At 34.8% G+C, this 22321-nt stretch overlaps 1 long non-coding RNA gene across 1 annotated transcript in view; it reads right to left on the reverse strand.

Moving 5' to 3' along the window:
* LOC127182250 (uncharacterized) overlaps positions 1 to 22321 on the reverse strand; it is a 45837-nt gene that overhangs the window by 16958 nt on the left and 6558 nt on the right. The window contains exon 2 of the long non-coding RNA XR_007829864.1: positions 4059 to 4178. This is a non-coding gene — a long non-coding RNA (uncharacterized LOC127182250). The remainder of the gene's footprint in view (positions 1 to 4058; positions 4179 to 22321) is intronic.

The raw sequence follows: 22321 nt of genomic DNA on the forward strand, positions 1-22321 counted from the left end.
AATGTGTTTTGGGTCTGTTTTTCATATAAAGCTAGCATATGACTTTAAAATATTAGTAATAGAGTGCAAAAGTCATAGACAAAATCTTGCTGATTTGCTGCTCAAGAAACATTTATCATTATTATTAATGTTGAAAACAGCTGTGCTGCTTCACATTTTTATGGATTTTTTGATAAATGCAAAGTTCAAAAGAAGCATTTATTTGAAATAGAAATCTTTTTTAACATTAATAATGTCTCAAGTGTCACTTTTAATCAATTTAGACCATATTTAAGCTACTTTAAGGGTGCTTTTTTGCCTTTTCTGGAAGTTGTTATAAATCACAGTCCAAGTTCAATGCAATCTCCTCTTGCTAAACATCTCCATTCATCCTTTATAGAAAATAATGTGGGATAACAGTAAATGATGACACAACTCTCGTTTTGGGTTGAGCTATCCCTTTAAAAACAACCAAAAATGTGTCCTTACTATTTTGGAGCTGACACAGTATATTTTTGCTGCATTTAGTTTTGGACTTGCCGGCCAACAGCCCCACATGCTCCACATGTACGAATCCCTCTGAGACGTCTGAAGTGCTTCTCATAAAATTATTAATACGTGGCCAAACACGAGACAGAAAGAGTTCACCTTTAAATACACACGTTCAGGATGTTATTCTGTTAGTCTTTGAGTGGGTGGCCTGATATTTAAAGGAACGCACGCTCACTTTACATCCATTTTCTCTCCTGGTGGTCGCGTCGAGAGGACGTACGGTGATGTGTGTGCTTGGGAAACGGCCGTTCGAGTCTTTTCCATCTTAAAGTTAGAAGGAAAGTTCCTTAAACTTTGGGTTTGCTAGATTAGAACAATCCCCCACCAACCCGTCATTAGTGGGATTGGAGAAACGCGCCACACCCAAGCGAGATGTTTCCGGCGCGCTCTAAAAATGGCCGTCTGATGATGGGGTCGGCGTAGAATAAGCGAGGGGTACCTTGTGTTTCGGTATTCGGATGTTTATTAAGCCGCATGCACACAGGAAAGTGAATCACACGCTCATGTTTGTGGCTAAGTTCAATGCCAACATTTTTACACATGCTGTAAAAACCCTTCGGGCCACCCTCAACGCCCACACTGAGCCACAGAGCTGCCCTCATTACAGATGGGAAATATGTAAATCAGCAAACAAAGAGCGCAGAAATATCATGCATCAAATCTCTGTTTGAAACAGTCGAGATGAAAAAGATGCATCTCTAGTTCATCTTGCCCTATTAAACAACTATCTTTCTCATCAAAAGCATGAATTTCCATGCTGGTTTACATCAGTCAGTCACCCAAAAATGAATATTTGCATAATGTACTCACCATCAGGCCTTCCAAGGACAAGTTAGGATAAGTTTGTTTCTTCATCAGATTTGGAGAAATGTAGCATTGCATCACTTGCTCACCAATGGATGTGAATGGGTGCCGTCAGAGTCCAAACAGCTGCTAAAAGCATCACAATAATCCACAAGTACTTTACACCACTCCAGTCCATCAGTTAACATCTTGAGAAGCCAAAAGCTGTGTGTTTGTAAGAAACAAATCTATCATTAAGGCATTTTTAACTTCAGAACGCCACTTCAGGCCAAAATAATGCTTTTAGTGGAATTTCGTGTTATGTCTCACATCAAAATCCACCCACACGTTTGCTTTGAGCTGTTTTTGCTTGTAAACAGTCCTTGATCTTTGCAGATTTCTCTCCTGATTCAGACAAGATTACTTTTTCACTGTAGAAAGCAATATTATGGATTACGGACTTATTGGTATTTTTGCCAGTTTGAAGTTAAAAACATCTTAATGATGGATTTGTTTCTTACAAACACGGAGCTTTTGGCTTCTCAAGATGTTAATTGTTGGATTAAAGTGGTGTGGATTATTAGTGGTGCGGATTACTCTCATGCTGATGGCACCCATTCACATCCATTGGTGAGCAAGTGATGCAATGCTACATTTCTCCAAACCTGATGAAGAAACAAACTCATTTACATCTTAGATAACGCACATTTTCAGCCAAAAAATATTCAATATAAACTCAAACATTTCTCATCAAATTCTTTCAAGATCAAATAGCTGTAAAGGAACTTTAGGTTGACACCTAAATTAAAAACAGAACTCGATATTATTTTCCTCTGAGGTTGTGTGGACACATAAAGTAACAGAAAGAGAGAAAAAAACTAAAAATCGAGTTCAGATGTTTCTGTTTGATAAAAATGACAAACTCAGCAGCTCAGATGCTGTAATGACTGTGAAATGAAGCTTGGGAGCCGTTGAGGTGAGATGGAAATATCTGACAGTATCAGGTGAAACCTCCAAGGCTTCCTGTTATTCAGGGCTTTTTAAATCTTAAATAAGTCTCTATTCAATGAACGAAACCCGTCGAGTCATCTTTCGGCCCGTATAAGTGTGTGCGTGGTGGACTCTGCAGCTGTTTTGCAATCACAAACTTTCTCTGCCGCTTCCTCTGTGCAGCACTTCTGAAAGTACACGTATGAGTGTTACGCAGCCAACGTTAAACCGCACAGCGTGCCATTGAACATCCATCTGTCACCTATAAGCACACTACAGTCTTAAAAAGGTCACAAAAAGGGTTTTACAACCCGATGCCTTTGAAGAATCATTGCCGGGGATCAGTAGTGCTGTCGCTCATAGGCTTAATGATGCGATCAGTCCTCTAACGGTGTTAAAGTTCAGTTTGTGCAGGGTTTAAATGAGTCCTGAGCTATTTTACCAAAATATGCGTAATAGTTGTTCACGAGTCCCTTGTTTGTCCTGAACAGTTTAGAACTGCATGCTGTTATTCATGAAAATCCTTTAGGTCCCACAAATTATTTTTGTGTATTTAAACACTTTCCAACAATGACTGTATGAATCTGAGATGCATCTTTTCACACTGAGAACAACTGAGGGACTCATATGCAACTACTACACATGGTTCAAACACTCACTGATGCTCCAGAAGGAAAAACAATGCATTAAGAACCAGGGGGTGAAAACTTTTGGAATTTGAATATCAGGGTAAATGTCACTTATTTTGTCTTTTTCATAAACATGTAAGTGTCTTCCGTAGCTTCTGAAGGGCAGTATTAAATGAAAAAAATATGATATTTAGGCCAAATAAAAAAAAATGCACACATCTTTGTTTAAAACTTTTCACCCCTCAGCTCTTAATGCATCGTGTTTCCTTCTGGAGCATCAGTGAGTGTTTGAACCTTCTGTATTAGTTGCATATGAGTCCCTCAGTTAAAGATGAATATCAAAATCATATAGTCATTGTTGGAAAGGGTTCAATTACACAAAAATGCTGAAAAACCAAAGAATTTATGGATTTTTCTGAAGAACAGCAGGCAGTTTAACTGTTCAGGACAAACAAGGGACTCATGAACAACTATCATTAAACAAAAAAAAACCTAACACAGTATTAAGAATCAAGTGTATGCAAACTTTTGAACAGGGTAATTTTTACAAATTCAACTATTATTTTCTCTTGTGGACTTTATGTGAAATATCTTACACAGGTCAGTACTTAACAAAAAATTACAATAGCATTTCGCATGATTCCTCTTATTTTGGTCAAATAATTAACATTTTGCAAGGTCTGCAAGGTGTATGTAAACTTTTGACTTTGAAAAGTTTACTTTGGTCTTGAATTATAAAGGCTAAAATAGTATTTTTGAACAACATACTCCAATAATCTTTATTTGCAACTTTGAATAATTTTTTTTTACTGTATAAGGTGTTGCAAAGAACTATCGAATTAAATAAATCAGTCATAAAGTCGCAAACGTAAATCATAAAGTGTTTAAATGAGTTAATATAAAATCTCTGCTCATGTTATGAGTCACATGAGAAGATATCAAGCGTGTATAAACGGTCAGTTCTCACTATTCATCACAAACTCAAACGTTCGAAGCTCGATCCTGTTCTTCAGCTGCAAAAAAGGTCAAGATTATGTTTGATTTAGGTGTAAACAACAGGAAACGAATCCACGTCATCGACAAAAGGTCCACATGCATTCTCCACAATGGATCTTTTTTACTGACCGTCTGATGCATATTCCACACAAAAGTGGAAAGAATTTCTTGAAAAGCACAAGCTCGAATCAGATCCAACTGCAACGCAACGTCCAGGAGTCAAAGTGCACATTTGTACTGGTCCATCAGCTGAAATACACAAATAAAGAGACCAAGTTTAAGCTTAGCTTATGTAACTTACACTGTGATGACATTAAAAACATTTACTGACTACTTTTTCTTATTAAATGCATGCAAGCTGGTTTATACCAGTGGTTTTTGGGGTCTGCATGTTGTTTACAAGCTTAAAAGTCTGAAAAATGCATGTTTGACTATATTTACATTCATATTTACTATTGCAATTTTCTATGGGATTATTTTTGTGCCAATAAGAATGAACGTAACTTTATAAAACTGAACGTAACTTTCCAAGAAACGATCAAAAATATGCCACTGCAAAAGAAGAAAAACACAATGAAAATGAAAAAATGAACTCAGTCGCACGAATTTAACATGCTCTTCAAATATGCTTCATTCTTTGTTAATGATTTTCAAAGAATCGTTTTCGCGAATCATGGATTCTGATTGCGTTGCCACAGCTTTCGCTTACGCTTCGCAAATTTTCGTTAGCAGTTTTGGCACAAACCTCTCGTGGGGGGCGGGCTTAACAGCGATCTACTCTGATTGGCTAATGAGCTTTTGATGGACAGTTGCTCTCTGACCTGGAAGCACGGACGGTGACGTCAGTGGCGCACATATTGGAAAGTTGTTGCTGTGTGCAATATGTCGTGCTTTGTTTATATTAAGTATTAATGTTATTAGTATTTCACCTACGGTCGTCTCTTAGTTTCTAAAGATGAGCTCCCAGGAGAGACACGGAGCAGCATCATCTTCCACCTCAGCTTGTCCCTCAGGGCAGCTTGAAGTAAGTTCGTGTTGCTAAAGTAACGTTAATCAATAACATCGATAAAAGTTTTATTCATGTACAGTGTGCAACAGTTCTGATAGTTTCTATAAACAAAGCACGACGTATTGCGCCACTGACGTCACCGTCCGTGCTTCCAGTTCAGAGAGCAACTGTCCATCAAAAGCTCATTAGCCAATCAGAGTAGATCGCTGTTAAGCCCGCCCCCACGAGAGGTTTGTGCCAAAACAACAAACAAAAATTTGCGAAGCGTAAGCGAAAGCTGTGGCAACGCATTCAGAATCCATGATTCGCGAAAACGATTCTTTGAAAATCATTAACAAAGAATGAAGCATATTTGAAGAGCATGTTAAATTTGTGCGACTGAGTTCATTTTTTCATTTTCATTGTGTTTTTCTTCTTTTGCAGTGGCATATTTTTGATCGATTCTTGGAAAGTTACGTTCAGTTTTATAAAGTTACGTTCATTCTTATTGGCACAAAAATAATCCCATAATTTTCACACTTCTCACTACTCAGCAATTACTGTAAGCTTTTTAAAGCACTAAAGCAACATTGTGCATGAGGTGCAATAGAGTACCACAGTGATTTGAAGCAAAAAGTATTTAATAATCAGACAAAAGAATCTATTTAGCAGCTTCAACTATGGAACGACTACAATCCCATTTATAGAAGCAATATATTTTAGAATTATTGCTAAATACGCATCTAAATGTTTAAGTAGTCTGAAAGAAAGAACACTATTATGCCAATGACAATGCTTTATGAGAGTGGAAAGATGCAATTTGCATGTTTCAGTTCTCTGATTAGCGGAGATTTGTTTTTATACACAATTATTTCTATAAATTGAAATAATGTGGGCTGATGGGTTTAACAAAAGCATATACCACTGATAAACAACTTGGTAGCTCGTATTAGGTCTGTCTTTTACCCTATAAAGTCTATATGTAAATTTCTAAGGCCTCTAAATGATCAGCATTGCTGTTAAACCTGTTGCACACTATTTAATCCATGTCTTTTGTCGTTTGATTGATTGAGTTTAGAGTTTTTTATCATGTGAAGGCCTTTTAGTGTACCTTTAGCTAATGCTTACGTGTCTTTTTGATGTCAGATCTTCTCTGATTTCAATAAAGTAAATGTACACTGCTGCTCAAAAGTTTGGGATCAGTGAGATTTTTAATGGTTTTTCAAGACGTTTCTTATGCTCATCAAGGCTGTGTTCATTTGATCAAAAATACAGAAAAAATATATAATATTGTGAAATATTATTATGATGTAAAACAATGTTTTCCTATATTATTATACATTAAAATTTAATTTATATCTGTAATTAAAGTTGAATTTTCAGAATCATTACTCCAGTCTTCAGTGATCCTTCAAAAAAATAATTCTAATATGCTGATTTATTATCAATGTTGAAAACAGATGTGCTGCTTGATTTTTTTTTTGGAACCTGTGATACTTTTTTTCAGGATTCTTTGATCAATAAAAGGTTCAAAAGAACAGCATTTATTTAAAATAGAAAGGTTTTCTAACAATATACACTACTGTTTGGGGTCAGTAGATTTACATTGTTAGAAAAGATTCCATTTTGAATAACTTGTTATTCATCAAAGAATCCTGAAAAAAAAAAAACAGTTTCCAAAAAAATATTTGGCAGCACAACTGTTTCCAACATTGATTTGACACTTAAGACTAGAGTAACAGCTGATGAAAATTCAGCTTTGAATCACAGGAATAAATTATATTTGAAAGTATATTAAAATAAAAACCATTATTTTATATTGTAAAAACATTTTGCAATATTACATTTTTTTTTCTGTATTTTTAATCAAATAAATGTAGCCTTGATGAGCATAAGAGACGTCTTACCTGATCCCAAACTTTAAAGCGGTAGTGTATTACTTTGATAATGTTAGTAATATTTCAAGATGAACACTTACTAGTCTTTGCTTTACTTGAGAATGATGGGAAATGTAGATTCATTGCATAAGCATCTCACCTCACATAGTAGCTACAAGTAGATCTGTTTGGCAAGGTTGATTGTTTGGACACAAATTATGAGGAACTGAATTGTACCATGGACACTGACAGTAAAAACATATTTATGACCAATAACAGCTTGCTTCCACCCAATCTGATCGTATCATCCTCACATAACAGGTACCTGATATTTCCCTCTTTCAATCTCTTGCCCTCTCTCTCTGACTACACGGGTTTCAAAACTGTCATACTAAGAGTCTGACACATGTGCTTTCACGAATATCTCAAATATTTCACAATTAGGGACTAAGCAGGTGGAATCTTCTCCACGCTCCACGTCCACCCGAAAGGAAAACACACGGAAGATGATGAACCTGAATGAAAACGCGTGAATTTCTTCTGGAAAAAGTGAAAGCGTAAACACAGATGGAGGAGGTTAAGAGAAAAGACATGTGTGAGGCTTTTGTTTTGGGCAGCAGAGTAAAACTATGGCAACGGAGGAGAGAAACTCCACGCAGCTGTTCATGCAAGTGCATGTGAGGGATTTCATCATCATGTGTCTATAGATGCATGACATATAACAGATGTGTGTAGAAACATTCCCATTCCCTTTGGCATCACTGTTGCAGATTTGCATGATGGCTCTTTATTAGTCTCACATCTGACTAACATCATAAATCTAGTCCAAACTACAACAGACCACTTATCAAGAAACAGCCAACTGTAAACAATAGATACTGATATGGAAATGCCACATGATGCATCATTTGTGTCCGTCATACTGAATTGATTAAGATCCACCTGTTAAAAACATGAAAATGAAAGACACATGCATCTGAAACAAGCTGATTTTTACAGATTTGGCTTTGGTAAAAAGTCTGCATATAATGATTACATAAAATTCTAAATTAAATGCAAAATTAAAAGTTAAAACATTCTAGTATATGACATTTTAAGTTACTAAAGATAACAGTGAGACTAGTAATCATACATTAATTCATCATAAATTAATCTAGCAATACAAATACATTTGTAATATATTATTTCTAAAATTTTAAATGTTATTCAATTATAGTATATGCCAGGAATCATTTGCATTTTTTAAATAAATATTAAAACATTATTACATTAACTCAATAAATTGTGACCCTGGACCACAAAACCAGTTGTAAGTAGCACGGGTATATTTGTAGCAATAGCCAACAATACATTGTTTGGGTCATAATTATCGAATTTTATGCCAAAAATCATTAGTATACTAAGTAAGGATATTTTGTAAATTCCCTACCCTAAATATATAGTAATATGCAACTTTAAAGGTGACTGTCTCAATGTTTTGATGTTTTTGCACCCTCGGCTTTCAGATGTTATCTTTCTAAAGATAACAGAATCATGTGCTCTTTTAAAAAAACGTTTTAAAGCTTTTAAAGTTATTATTTTTTAAATATATTAAAACAAATTAAGTCTATATTAATTTAAAAAATAAATTCACAATTTATTCCTTTATTATTATTATTATTATGTTGAATTAATATAAATGCTAAATACTATTTTCAAAGCATTATATAAAATTTACATGCACATCTAAATTTTTCCCATAAATTAAGCTTGTATTAAACCTCATAGCATTGATGCAGAAGCCAAATGCATTCAATGCAATCTGTGTAAAACAGTTAATCATTTTAGTTTAGTGGGAGGTTCATCTGAACTGATGTGAAAAATACAAAAACTAGTATAGAGAAAAACACATAAAAATAGTATAAAATATTGCTTGCTACAAAGTTGCAAAAGATTTAATTTAAAAGATTATATCTGGAAAACTTTGACATATGCAATAATTAGTTCTTCCTCAGATGCATTCATAACATCATGACACAACTTTATCCACATAAACAGATTAACACCCAGTGCATCAGATCAACAAAGCGCTTTGCAGTTTGCATGCATGTATCAAACATAGTTAAATGTTGTGTGCAAATGCATCTGAGAACAACTTGAGACCAGCCCTTTGTAAACAGATGATGACAAGTGCAACGTTAAAGGAAATACTCAAGGCACTATTTGCCAAAGACGTGCATCTGGAAACTATCACGAAGTAGGAAAAGCACCTATTGTGAAGTCATTGTAGTGATGCAACAATCTTTCTGCAGTACCTCTGACCTGAATCAAATCACAGCAACACTCACTGGTTTGCACACTGGGACTGAATTCTGCGTTAAATCTGTATGTAAAGATCTGTTGTTGATGTGAGTGTGTTGTATGTGATGTACGGGCTTCCTTTCAGGGCGGTATATGAGCATAACCCTCCTCACCACACAAACCGCTACCCAACCTCAACAACAACCTCCTTCCTCCTGTTTACGCCCGTCCTCTCGTAAACACTCCCCTCCCAGGAACAAAAACAACTAACCAAGCTAACTGTAAAGTTATGACATTATAAAGCAGAGATGCTCAACAAAGGGGTTGCAATCCGACAATGGGATCGCAGGTCAAATATTATGTATGTGCATATCATTTTAAATGGGTGGAAAAACACTTCCCATTTCTTATATTGCTGATGTCAATGATTGTGCATCACATGTGAACACGAACAAACTGCACTCAGATCAGTGAAGCACACAAGAGAACTGAAATATTGAGGTGGTTCCTCTAAGAGGAGCATTTCATTCATTCAGTTTCCCTCATTTTATCTCACTTCCATACTGGCCTGATAGTATTAAAACGTCCTCAGCCTCAGGCCATCCGAACTGTAGACTGATCAGATTTGAAGAAATGTAGCATTGCATCACTTGCTCACCAATGGATGTGAATGGGTGCTGTCAGAATGAGAGTCCAAACAGCTGATAAAAACATCACAATAATCCACAAGTAATCCACACCACTCCAGCACATCAGTTAACATCTTGAGAAGACAAAAGATGTGTTTGTAAGAAATAAATCCATCATTAAGACATTTTAACTGTCCATAATCCATCATAACACTTCCTCTAGTTGTCTCTATTCGTTTAGAGCTGTTTTGGCTTGTAAACAGTGCTTGATCTGTGCAAACTTCTCTCCTGATTCAGATGGCTTTTTTCCATATTTTAATTGCTGGAAGCAATGGTTTGAAGTTTAAAATGTCTTAACGATTGATTTTTCAAGAGTGGAGTGGTGTGAATTACTTGTGGATTATTGTGACGTTTTTATCAGTTGTTTGGACTTTCATTCTGACGGCACCCATTCACTGCAGAGGATGGAATGACAAATTTCTCCAAATCTGATGAAGAAACAAAGTCATACACATCTTGGGTGGCCTGAGAGTGAGCACATTTTTACATTTTTAGCAAACCTTCAGTTTTGGGTGAGCTATTCCTTTAACAAAGCCAATGATCTGATTTCTTGTTGATCTCCCAAATATGTTTGGAAACGAAAGCATTTTTTTATTACTTTCACGCTCATGTGCACGCTAATGTAGTGATGATTTGTTGCAGGGTTAGTTCATTTGAAAATGCATTTCAGGAGTGAAGTCACAACCTCTGAGGGCCCTCAGGTGGAACACAGACACACCGAGGCTCATTTCAAAATGAAAGATGACAGAGGCATTTAGTGATTCATATATTCTGTCAGCGATCTCCGTGGATCAGTGCAGAAGAAAAGTTCACCCAAAAATGAGAGCGCTGTCTTTATTTACTCACCCTCATGCCGTTCCAACTCATATTAGTATTTCACATTCCCCTTTTATGGTGGTTTTTATTGTTTTTTTGGAGCTTGAAAGCATCTGGTCATTATAAGCTATAAAAACAGCTGCGTAACAAGTGTTCAGAAAATGTCAACTTTCATGATGCATGGAAAAAAATAACAGCATACAGATTTGCAACAATATGAGGGAGAGAAAATGACTGTATTTTTGGAAAAGCTACAGTATTCCTTGAAGAATGCAATGTCAGTTTAACACGTGCTAATAAGTCTGCGCATAAATGCATGCGATGTTCATGCGAATTTTGGAGAGGCACTGTGACAAATGAGTGATAACGAAAACAAGAATATGAATGTGTTTTACGGGACTTTTCCCCTTTTGAACGTTTCCATGTCATTTGAAAGCAGATGAACGGCAGGTTTGAGCAGGAAATGGTTAAAGCATGAAACTTCAAGCAGCAAAACCCCCCGTTCTTTCCTTTGATGCTATTCTCAGTGTCTAATGACAATGCAAACGAACAACTGATTAGTTCACATTACCAGTACTACTACAACGAGAATGAACCTGGCAAACGTTCAGCCAGCCATCTGATCCTTCGCACACAAACCTCATTCATTTGATTCAATTTAATTAAGTTATATGAGGAATGTAAAAAAAATGCTCTTTATTTAACACTATCATAAGTTTGGAATAATTATGATTTTTTTAGTCCCTAAAAAATCTCTTCTGCTCACCAAGGATGCATTTATTTAATTAAAAATGTGATACAAACAGGAAAAAAATGAAATAATATTTCAATTTTGAATAACTGTTTACTATTTGAATATGTTATAAAACGTAATTTATTTCTGTGATCAAAGCTGAATTTTCTGAATGATCCTTCAGAAATCATTCTAGCATGCTGATTTCTTTACTGTCACTTTTGATCAATTTAATGCATCCTTGCTTAAAAAAAAAAAAAGAAAATAATTTATTTTAAGTGTTAGTGTACAGTTTACCAAAAAAGTATTAAGCAGGAAAAACTGTATTCACAATACCAAGAATTATTCCAAACATTTGCCTGGTAGTGTAGGAGAAATAACTAACATTTCATTTGTGATTTTCTTTCTTACTGGTCTCTTGAACAGCTGCTCTGTAACTGGAGGGGACACATCGCTCAGTTTAGGGATCAGACGCTCTTATCCGTTGATTGCACAAAGACGGACAAAATCGCACCCTAAGCCGAAATAAGTTGTCCAGACTTGCACCTTCACTCACTTAAACAACAACAACAAAAGAGATGCTTAAAGCCGGCAAGTGCCTGGTGCTTGTGACACACTCTGGCCCTGGGCCGGGGTCACGCTTTAGCAGCCCTTGACAGCTCCACTGATTAGCACACAAGCCTGGAGGTGGTGAAAGGTCACCGTGAAAGCGAGGAGGAGATGGACAGTCAAGGTGAAGGAGGACAGAGGTTATGACACAACCTCCTGGAGGCCATATGTCCTTCTCAGACTGACGAATAGCCCGCTTGACCTTTCACCTCAGGTTCACGCTGTCTCTTTCACCACATAACCATTCCATCAGAATGATGAGGAATCAACATTCTAGAGTGGATACATTCCTTTTCCCTAAGGTGTGATGTTGCCAGGCAACCGGTGTTACAGTGTGTAACAAACACAGACTGGCTGTGAGACTACGTCAGATGACTGCATCACTACTGAGAGGTGAGGAGCGGGAGCGGCCAACTGGAACAGCAGAGGTTACGTCAGAAACACCCCCTCACATTGACTGAACCAGTTTTGTAATAATAATAATAATGTATTTGATCATCATTTATGCAATAAGCAATGTATTCATATAAGAAATATGACGTTAAATCGAGAACAAAAAGCTACGATAGATAGATATGATGGATGGAAGGAACAATAGATAGAATGATAGAACGATGGATGGATGAAATGAGAACGATGGATGGATGAAATCATGGATGGATGGATGGAACAATAGATAGAACAATAGACTTATGGATGGATAGATGGATGGATGGAATGACAGATAGAACAACAGACCAGTTAAACAATGGATGAGTGGATGGATGATGGATGGATGGATGGATGGAATGACACACAGAACAACAGAACAATAAAACAATGGATGGATGGGTGGATGGATGGATGGATGGAATGACAGATAGAACAACAGACCAATTAAACAATGGATGGGTGGATGGATGATGGATGGATGGATGGATGGAATGACACACAGAACAACAGAACAATAAAACAATGGATGGATGGGTGGATGGATGGATGGATTGACGGAATGACAGATAGAACAACGGACCAATTAAACAATGGATGGGTGGATAGATGATGGATGGATGGATGGATGGATGGATGGAATGACACATAGAACAACAGAACAATAAAACAATGGATGGGTGGTTGGATGGATGGATGGACAGACGGACGGATGGAATGACAAATAGAACAACAGAACAATTAAACAATGGATGGATGGATGTTAGAATGATGGAAGGATGGAACAATAGATAGAATGATGGATGGATGGATGAATGGAATGACAAATAGAACAACAAAACAATTAAACAATGGATGGATGAATGGATGGATGGAACAATAGATGGATGAATGGAATGACAGATAGAACAACTGAACAATAAAACAATGGATGGATGGATAGATGGATGGATGTTAGAATGACGGACGGATGGATAGATGGATGGAACAACAGATAGAATGATGGATGGATGGATGGAATGACAGATAGAACAACAGAACTATAAAACAATGGATGGATGGATGGATGGATGGATGGATGTTGGAATGATGGATGGAACGACAGATAGAACTATAGATAGATAGATAGATAGATAGATAGAAAGAATGATGGCTGGATGGATAAATGGATGGATGGAACAACAGAACAATGGATGAATGAACGGATAGATTGATTGATGGGTGGAACAATAGAAAGGACAAGAGAGCAATAAAACAATAGATGGATGGATAGATACTGAAATGAAACATGAGTGTGAAATCTATTAAGCTCCATGAATTACAGTGGACCAGCCATAATATTTTTCTCCATCACCCGCCAGTGAAGGAAATTCGAACCCACCCCGTCACAGCCAGAGCACAGGATCAACACAAGCCACTTAATCAGTGCAGGTCAAGCAGCTCAAACCCCAGAGCAGCTGCACAAGATCGAATTGAGATAACTCTCTGTACAATCCACATTCAGCACAGGTTAAACCTACACACTTAATGCACTGTGACAGAGTCGAGTCCCAAACTATGCACCTACTGTTTCAAGGTGCGCTTGAAATGCAATACATCTTAATTACCTGCTTGCGTCTTTCAAACGCTGTCATCTCTCTCTCTCTTTCTCCTTCGGTTATGCTTAACGGCTATTATGGTCAGACTTTTGTGAGAAAAGACAGTTCAGAAAATACCACATGGCAATTATAGCATTACCCACAAGCTCATGAAACATGTCAGAAATGTATGTTTGGACAGGCTTTGAAGTCAGCCCATGTTTTCTTTTCTTGTGGTTCAAAATAGCTGACTGTATCTAAACCAATCTATTCCCAAACTAGAAATCTTCATAATCAAAAAAATTAAAAACGAACAACCACCCACCCGCCTTCAGTTGTTGTATGTTTTATTTCTTTTTTTGACAGCTGCACACAGTAACCGCCCAACTGCCCTCCTATGTGCTTCCCTACATTGCAAGATGATTCATAGTTTCTATCTATAAAAACAATCGCTCAGAACAACCTTATTTTTAAGGTCCTTTCACTATGTGTATTGAGGGAAAGCCAAAAAACCTAAAACACTGTAACTGGTGCAGAGGTTTGCTTTACATTCGGTACACACCTTTCAGACGGTTCTGACTAATAAAAAAAAAGAAAAATGCATTGCAAACTAGACCAGAACACCAGCTTAAGGCCACTATTAACCATAAACTAAGCAAGTTTTTAATTTTGAATTGCACTGACTCATTCTAGTGAATCAGTTCATTATTCAGGTCATCATTGAATCAGGGTTAATTGAAATGAACTGACTCCAATGGATAGATGGATGGAACAACAGATAGAACGATGGATGGATGGATGGATGAATGGATGGAACAATGGATAGATGGAAGGAAACGACGGATGGAGGATAGATGGATAGATGGACGGATGGATGGACAGATGGATGGACTGCTAAATGGATGGATGGATGGAACAACAGATAGAACAATGGATGGAACGATATATGAAACGACAGATGGATGGAAGGATGGATAGATGAACAAACAAATAGATGCGCGGAACAATGGATGGAAACGACGGATAGATAGATGGATGGATGGATTATAGATGGATGGATAGACGGATGGATGGATGGACGGACAGATGAATGGACGGACGGATGAATGGACGGATGGAACAACAGATAGAACAATGGATGGAACGATGTATGGAATGACGGATGGATGGATGGATGGATGGATGGATGGATGGATGGATGGATGGATGGATGGATGGATGGATGGATGGAAGGAATAATGGATGGATGGAACGACAGATGAATGGAAGGATGGATGGACAGATGGATGGACGGAACAATGGATAGATGGATGGAAACGACGGATGGATGGATGGATGGATGCAACCACAGATGGATGTAAGAATGGATGGATGGATGGAACAACAGATAGAACGATGGATGGATGGACGGACGGACGGATGGATGGACGGACAGAAGGATGGACGGAACAATGGATAGATGGAAACGATGGATGGATGGATGGATGGATGGATGGATGGATGGAACAAAGGATGGATGGATGGCACAGAATGACAAATAGACAGATGGATGGAACGACGGAAGGATGGATGGAGGGAACGACAGATGGATGGAAGGAACAAAGGATGGGTGGAACAACAAATAGACCGATTGATGGAACGACGGATGGATGGATGGATGGATGGATGGAACGACAGATGGATGGAAGGATCAAAGGATGGATGGAAGGACAGATAAATGGATGGATCGTACAGGTTTGTTATAACTTGAGGGTGACTAAATCCTGACAGAATTTTTGTTTTGTGTGAACTGTCCCTTTAACTTAAATCACGATCCGCTCGCATTCTGAGAAGCAACGTCCCGAAAGCAGCTTGTTGTGACCGCATTCGGAAACACACCTTTTTCTGACTGCATGAAGAGCCCTGCTCGAAATCCTCTATACATTTTCACTGTAGCTTCTGGTAGCCATTGATTTAAATCACGAGCCGATTGCATTCTGAAAAGAGTCGTCCCGAAAGCAGCGTGTTGTGACCGCATTCGGAAGCACGTTTTTTTCTGACCGCATAAACAGTGATTTAATCGAATTTGCTCCTTGCTTAAGTTCAGCAGTTGTTAAGGCGTTAATTCGCCTTGTGTTGGATTATTCAGCGCAGGGCGTGTCAGCTGAACCACAACCTGCATGAGCTTCCTGTTGGTTGAACCCAAAGCAACGCTCTCTATCGTTACCAGCACTAATCACGAAAGTGAAAAACTACATCAAGAGCAGCGATAGCAAACCACACGACCACAGGAGCTCAGTGCCTGACCAATGAAAAACACAGCTTTGTTGAAAGTGCTTGCACCGGCGCGTGTCATGAGCCGATATCGCGTGCTCACACCTATACGTGCATCTTCAGATCTCCGTTAAATTGAGCGACTTTGTGGCCATCGTTACAGCCAAGCCCAAACGCCGTAATTAGTCAGTGGGGGTTACACCCTAAAACAGGTTCACAAATTTACTCATGACTGTTGAACTGTTTAACAGCTGACCTGACAAGAGCTTCCACCTCTGGTGTCTCGATGCTCAATGAATCTGAATGGATGATCAGCACTAGTGCAGGCCTGCAGGTGTTAATAACACAAGAATCAATATGAGGTTCATTCGGCCTGACAACTCTGAGAACTCCTAGAGCTAATGGATTTGACCAAAATATAGTTGCTCTCAGTTACGTCTTAAATATCAACTACGTCTCAGATAATGGTTGTCATTCAGTAAGAGCATAAAGCTATGATTATATAATTATAGTATTTGTATTATTAAAAAATATATTATTTTTTGTGTCATTAATATATATTCGTTTTATTAATATTTTAAATTTATTTATTTATTTATTTTCATTTTATTTTTAGCTCAGGTTTTAGTCATTTCATTGTGCTATTTTCATTTTTATTAGCTTTTTTCATTTAATTGTTTGGTTAAAATGTTAGTAATTTTATAGTTTTTGTCATTATTATTATTATTATTATATTAATGTTAGTATTAAAAAAAATGGCACTATCCAGAAAAATTAACAATGAGAAATGAGAAATTAACAGGATTCTAAAGAAATAAGAGTGGTAGTGCAAATTATTACTTTACAATAAAACATTAAAAGTAAATTTAAAATAGATGTAAAATAATAATGTAAAATAAATAACACTTAGATTTCATATAAATATGTTTAAAATATATATTTCTTTAAAGTCAATTTTATTTTTTAAAACATTTAAAATCAATACATTTAAAATAGAATAAAATAAAGGAAAAATAAATATATTTAAAATATTCATTTTTTATATATTAAATTTAAAATCATTTTAAACAAAAGATTCAAAATATTTTTTAATTATATATTTCTTTTCTTTTCTTTTTCTATTTTGTTTTCATTTTAATTTTAGTTAAAGTTTTAGCAATTTTGTTGTTTTTTCATTTTTATTAGTTTTAAAAATTTTCATTTAAATTTTTTGTTAATATTTTAGTAATTTTGTCATTTTTTATTTATGTATTTTTTGCGGAAAAAAGTATTTACAAAAAATTATTTATTAATAATTTACAAAAAAATAACATTACAGAAAAAACATTAAAATTAAATTTTAAATAAATGTAAAATATTTTTTAAATATTTAAAATCAATACATTTTAAATAAATAAAATTAATTTTAATTTTTTTTTTTTTTTTTTAAATAACATGTAACGATGAACTGCACCGTTACAGAGCAGGAATGAGCATGAAGACAGCAAAAGTGTTCAACAATGAAATCATGTTGAATTTAAGAGCAGTCTTTATAATGAAAAGAAAAAACGGCGTATAATTTATTCAGCATTGTCAGTCTGTAGTGAACTAATGTTAAAGTAACTCACGTTCACAAAATATTGTAAAGTGTTACCTATACAATTCAGACAATTGGATGAAAAAATGTCTCTGACTTCTGATTACAGAATTTGGTATCTTGAACAAATCTGAGCACAGTTTGAGATCTTGAGAAACATCAAAAAAGCCTCCAACTAACCAGCTTAACCAGCAAGACCTATTCAGTCTGGGTTCTCTAATCAGCGTGCATATTTCTGGTCATTTCCAGTTCGCTGTGTCCTGCATAAAAAAATGAAACATCCTTAAATGACACACTACAGTGCTGGAAGAGTCACATGGAACCGGCTGGAGCCGGTTTACCTCTAATCAGCATTTTGAACCAGATGCAACCTACTTTTCCAGTCGGTAGCTCTTGACCTGTGTGACCCTAATGACGGCATCCACCGCGTGCTCAGGAAACGGTCTGAAGCGTAAAAGGCCCCGAGAGGCTTTATGACGATTGATAGGTGTCAGAACACAGAGTGGCCCGATCCTGCTGTGCTTCCTCCGCAAACGGAGGAAAAACACAAATGAGAAATGAGGCAGGTGTCACACCATTGGCCTTTGTGTTATGTAACCATCTCATGTGCTCAGGTAGGCCACAGCTACTAGTTTTGTCTCCTGAAAAACGATCGTTATGGACACTGTAGCTTACGGTTCGTACCTGCGGCTGGAAAATATTCCTGGACTGTCGTGTGTTTGAATCACAGGAACAAATGATTATGTGTAATTTCCAGAAGAAACAGAAGAAGAGTCATGGCAGGTTGCTTAAGAGGATGATATAACGTGTGAGAGCTGCTGCAGTTCATACAAAGGTCAAAAGGTCATTAACTGCACTAGAACATTTCGATACGGAACAAACCCAGTGTTATTTCACTATCATTTATATATATTACATTTTGTATTAATATTTTGATTTTCTTCCTTTTCTATTTGCATTTTTTGTTAAAATGTTAGTTATTTTGTTGGACTTGTCACCCATTTTTACCTTTGTGTTAATAGAACAAAGTCATATTAATAAGAAACATAATATGTTGTGAATAAATATGATAGTTTTAATTAATATTTAGATTTTTTTTTATATTTTCCATTTTCATTTGTTCATTTTTTATTTTTTTATACAGACTTTAATATGAACAGAACACTACAATATTAAAACATTACTTTATTTTTAATTAATATTTTAAATTATTTTTTATTTTATACTTTCCATTTTCTTTGTAATTTTAGTTTTAATTTTGAACAAAACACTATGATATTATGATAGTTTAAATTAATATTTTGAATTATTTTTATTTGTATATGTTCCTTTTCCATTTTGATTTTAGTTACTGTTTCTGACTTTAATGTGAACAGAACACTGTGATATTAAAATATTATTTTATTTTATTTTTAATAAATATTTTGAATATTTTTTTTTATATTTATATTTTCTATTTTTACACAGGCTTTAATGTGAACAGAACACTGTGATATTAACATATTTTATTTTTATAATAAAAATTATTATTATTATTATTATTATTTTAGTGTAATATATGATCGTTTTAGTTAAAATGTTTAATTATTTTTATTTTTATATTTTCCATTTTCATTTTCATTTTAGTTAACGTTTTCTTTTTATACAGACTTTAATATATATGATAGTTTTAGTTAATATTTAAAATTATTTTTTATTTTTATATTTTCCATTTTCATTTTTTAATAGACTTTAATGTGAACAGAACACTGTCATATTAAATATTATTTTATTTTTTATTAATATTTCAAATTAATTTCTATTTTCCATTTTCATTTTAGTTCATTTTTATTTTTTAGACAGACTAATGTGAACAGAACACAGTGATATTATTTTTATAATTTAAAATATTTGTATTATTTTAGTGTCTTTAATATATATTAGTTTTTTTTACATATTGAATATTTATTTCAAAATTTTCTCTTTTTAGTTAAAGTTTTAGCAATTTTATTGAGCCTTTTTTCCATTTTTATAAATTTTTTATATGCAGACCTTTGGTCTGCCTTTGCATATATATTTTCTTTTATTTCAGAAAATGTTTATTTTAGTTGAAATAATGATCATTTGTTTATAATGGCATTAGTTTCAGTTTTAGGTAACGATAATAAGCCTGCACAAACCTGGATAAGATTCATAAACAATGAAATCAAATACAGTATTATTTATTTTTATAAATATATTACGTATTATGTTATGTTCTACCACTAACCGCCCTCCAGTAATACAATATATCAAATTCAAAGCTCAAACCGTAACTATAATCAATAGTACTGATGCATAAATTAAACACGTGATATTGAAATGAGATCCATATGTGCATGGGTGGGTTTAAGCACATACTTTGAGTATTTATACAGTCAGATTTCTCTTCCCCACTGGGGTTTATGTATGTAGATACTGATGGAGTGTGTGGATGTAGATGTCTGTGCTGAAGGATGTAGTGAGAGTGTTTCAATGAAGAGACTGTACGGGTTTGTTCTGTTTAAGTGTGCCATGTTTACTCAGCTGCTAGAGTTTGCTGCTGGAATGTCCAAATGCACTTGCTTCTGTATCTTAGGTACCAGAGAGGAGAAACAGACACGCGCGTCTGCTCCATCAACGACTGCTGTCCAAATGACCGTCTGAAGCGTCATACGGTTGCAATTAAACAATAAGACTTGTTCAGTTTTCAATGCATGAACATGTTACTAATTTTTAAAGTCAACAAGAAAGTATTTTACTTACTTAATAGTGTAACATTTTAAAAAGAAACCAGATACTGAATGGAAAAAAAAACGTTATTTCTTCATGATAAAAAAAAAAAAAATCTATTTAAAATAAATATATGTAAAAACACGCACACACACACACACACACACACACATTTAAAATTAAAACAAACAATAAATTGAAATTAAGCAATTAATAAAAAAAATATATATATACATATATCTAAAATAAATATAAAAATACATTTAAAATTAATGATAAAATATAAATAAAAATAAATGTAAATGTAAATTAATCAAAAAGTAAATAAATAAATATAAAATAAATTTATAATAAATAAATACATAAAAAATAAATTTAAATTTAATTTAAAAAATATAATTACAAAGAGTCACAGAGCAAGTTATTACTTCATGACAAAACAAAAAATTAATGTAAAATAATAAAAAATTAGATAATAAATTTAAATTTAATAAAAAAATTACTAAATTAAAAAAAGTGGCAGAGCATGTTATTACGTCAAAATAAAACATAAAATATTAATTTAAAATAAATAAATATATACATTTAAAATAAATGTGAATTAATAAATGAAAAAGTAATGAATTTTAAACAAATAATAAATAATAAGACATTTCAAATGAATTGAAAATAAATAAATTAAACATTGGTGGACCAATTCATTACTTCATGATAAAACACAAAAAATGCAAAATTAATTAAAAATAAATAAATAAATGTATAATAAATAAATTTAAAATGAAAAATACATATCATAAATACATTTAAAATAAATAAATAAAAACCAAACCATTGTTTTCTTCTTTAGAATAATGTGTAAAATGTACTAAATAAAAGCAACAACATGCATTAAGAAAGTAAAAAGGCAGAATAATAATTTCATTAAGAGCACTAATTGAATGCAAATTATTAATAAAAAATGATGTTTAATATTCTGGTTTAGCTCTGAAATCTGCATATTAGGTTTAAAAATCATAAAACATGGTTAAAAGCACTGAATCAGACACTGAGAGCATTATTAGCTCATATATTTAATAAAGAAACGCAAGAATTTAATTCTATGGCTGTAGATTCAATGCTAGCCTGCGAGTCAGCTGTGATTTTAATGAAAGAAAGTCTGTTATACACTAAATTTTACATTTTACAGCCTTTCAACTGTGAACCATTAGCGCTCACTTAAAAAAAAACAAAAATCACATCTGCCAGAAAGTATCAGTGAGCACTGAAAAGGACAAAACAGAGTTAGAAGGATTGAAACCGATGTCTCTCTGCTTTACTGCTGACACAACCCACGCTCACAATGTCACGCAACTACAGCGTTAGCTTCCGTTAATCACACATAAAGCACCTTTCACGTCTCATTTTGACAATGAAAACACTTGAGGAGGCTGCGCTGGCGTGGTTTGGCGGTACGGCCCGAACACAGGCGTGATTAGGTGCTAACAGCTAATAAATGAGAACCACACTCGCTGCTCCAGTCCCAATTAGATCCTTATGGGCTCGGTACGACGAGCCGAGGCCTTCAGCCAGCGCTCTGTCATAACACAGTTCACATCACTCGTGAGGAGGTGTTAGTGCAATGTGAAGGTGTTTGTGCGCCATTGCTTTCACTTTAATAGAATGCAGAAACTAATAAACGTTTTGATACGCTGCAGGTGTTGATGCTTCTATGCATGCATTATTATTCTGTGCATATCTGAGGTCTTAAGCTTTCATTAGGCTTTTCAGCGTTAACTAAAACTAAAATTAAAACTATAAAAAAATTACTTGAGATAAAATAAAAGAAAACTTGAACC

This window comes from Labeo rohita, chromosome 2 (assembly GCF_022985175.1).
Source record: "Labeo rohita strain BAU-BD-2019 chromosome 2, IGBB_LRoh.1.0, whole genome shotgun sequence".
NCBI classification, from domain to species: Eukaryota; Metazoa; Chordata; class Actinopteri; order Cypriniformes; family Cyprinidae; genus Labeo; species Labeo rohita.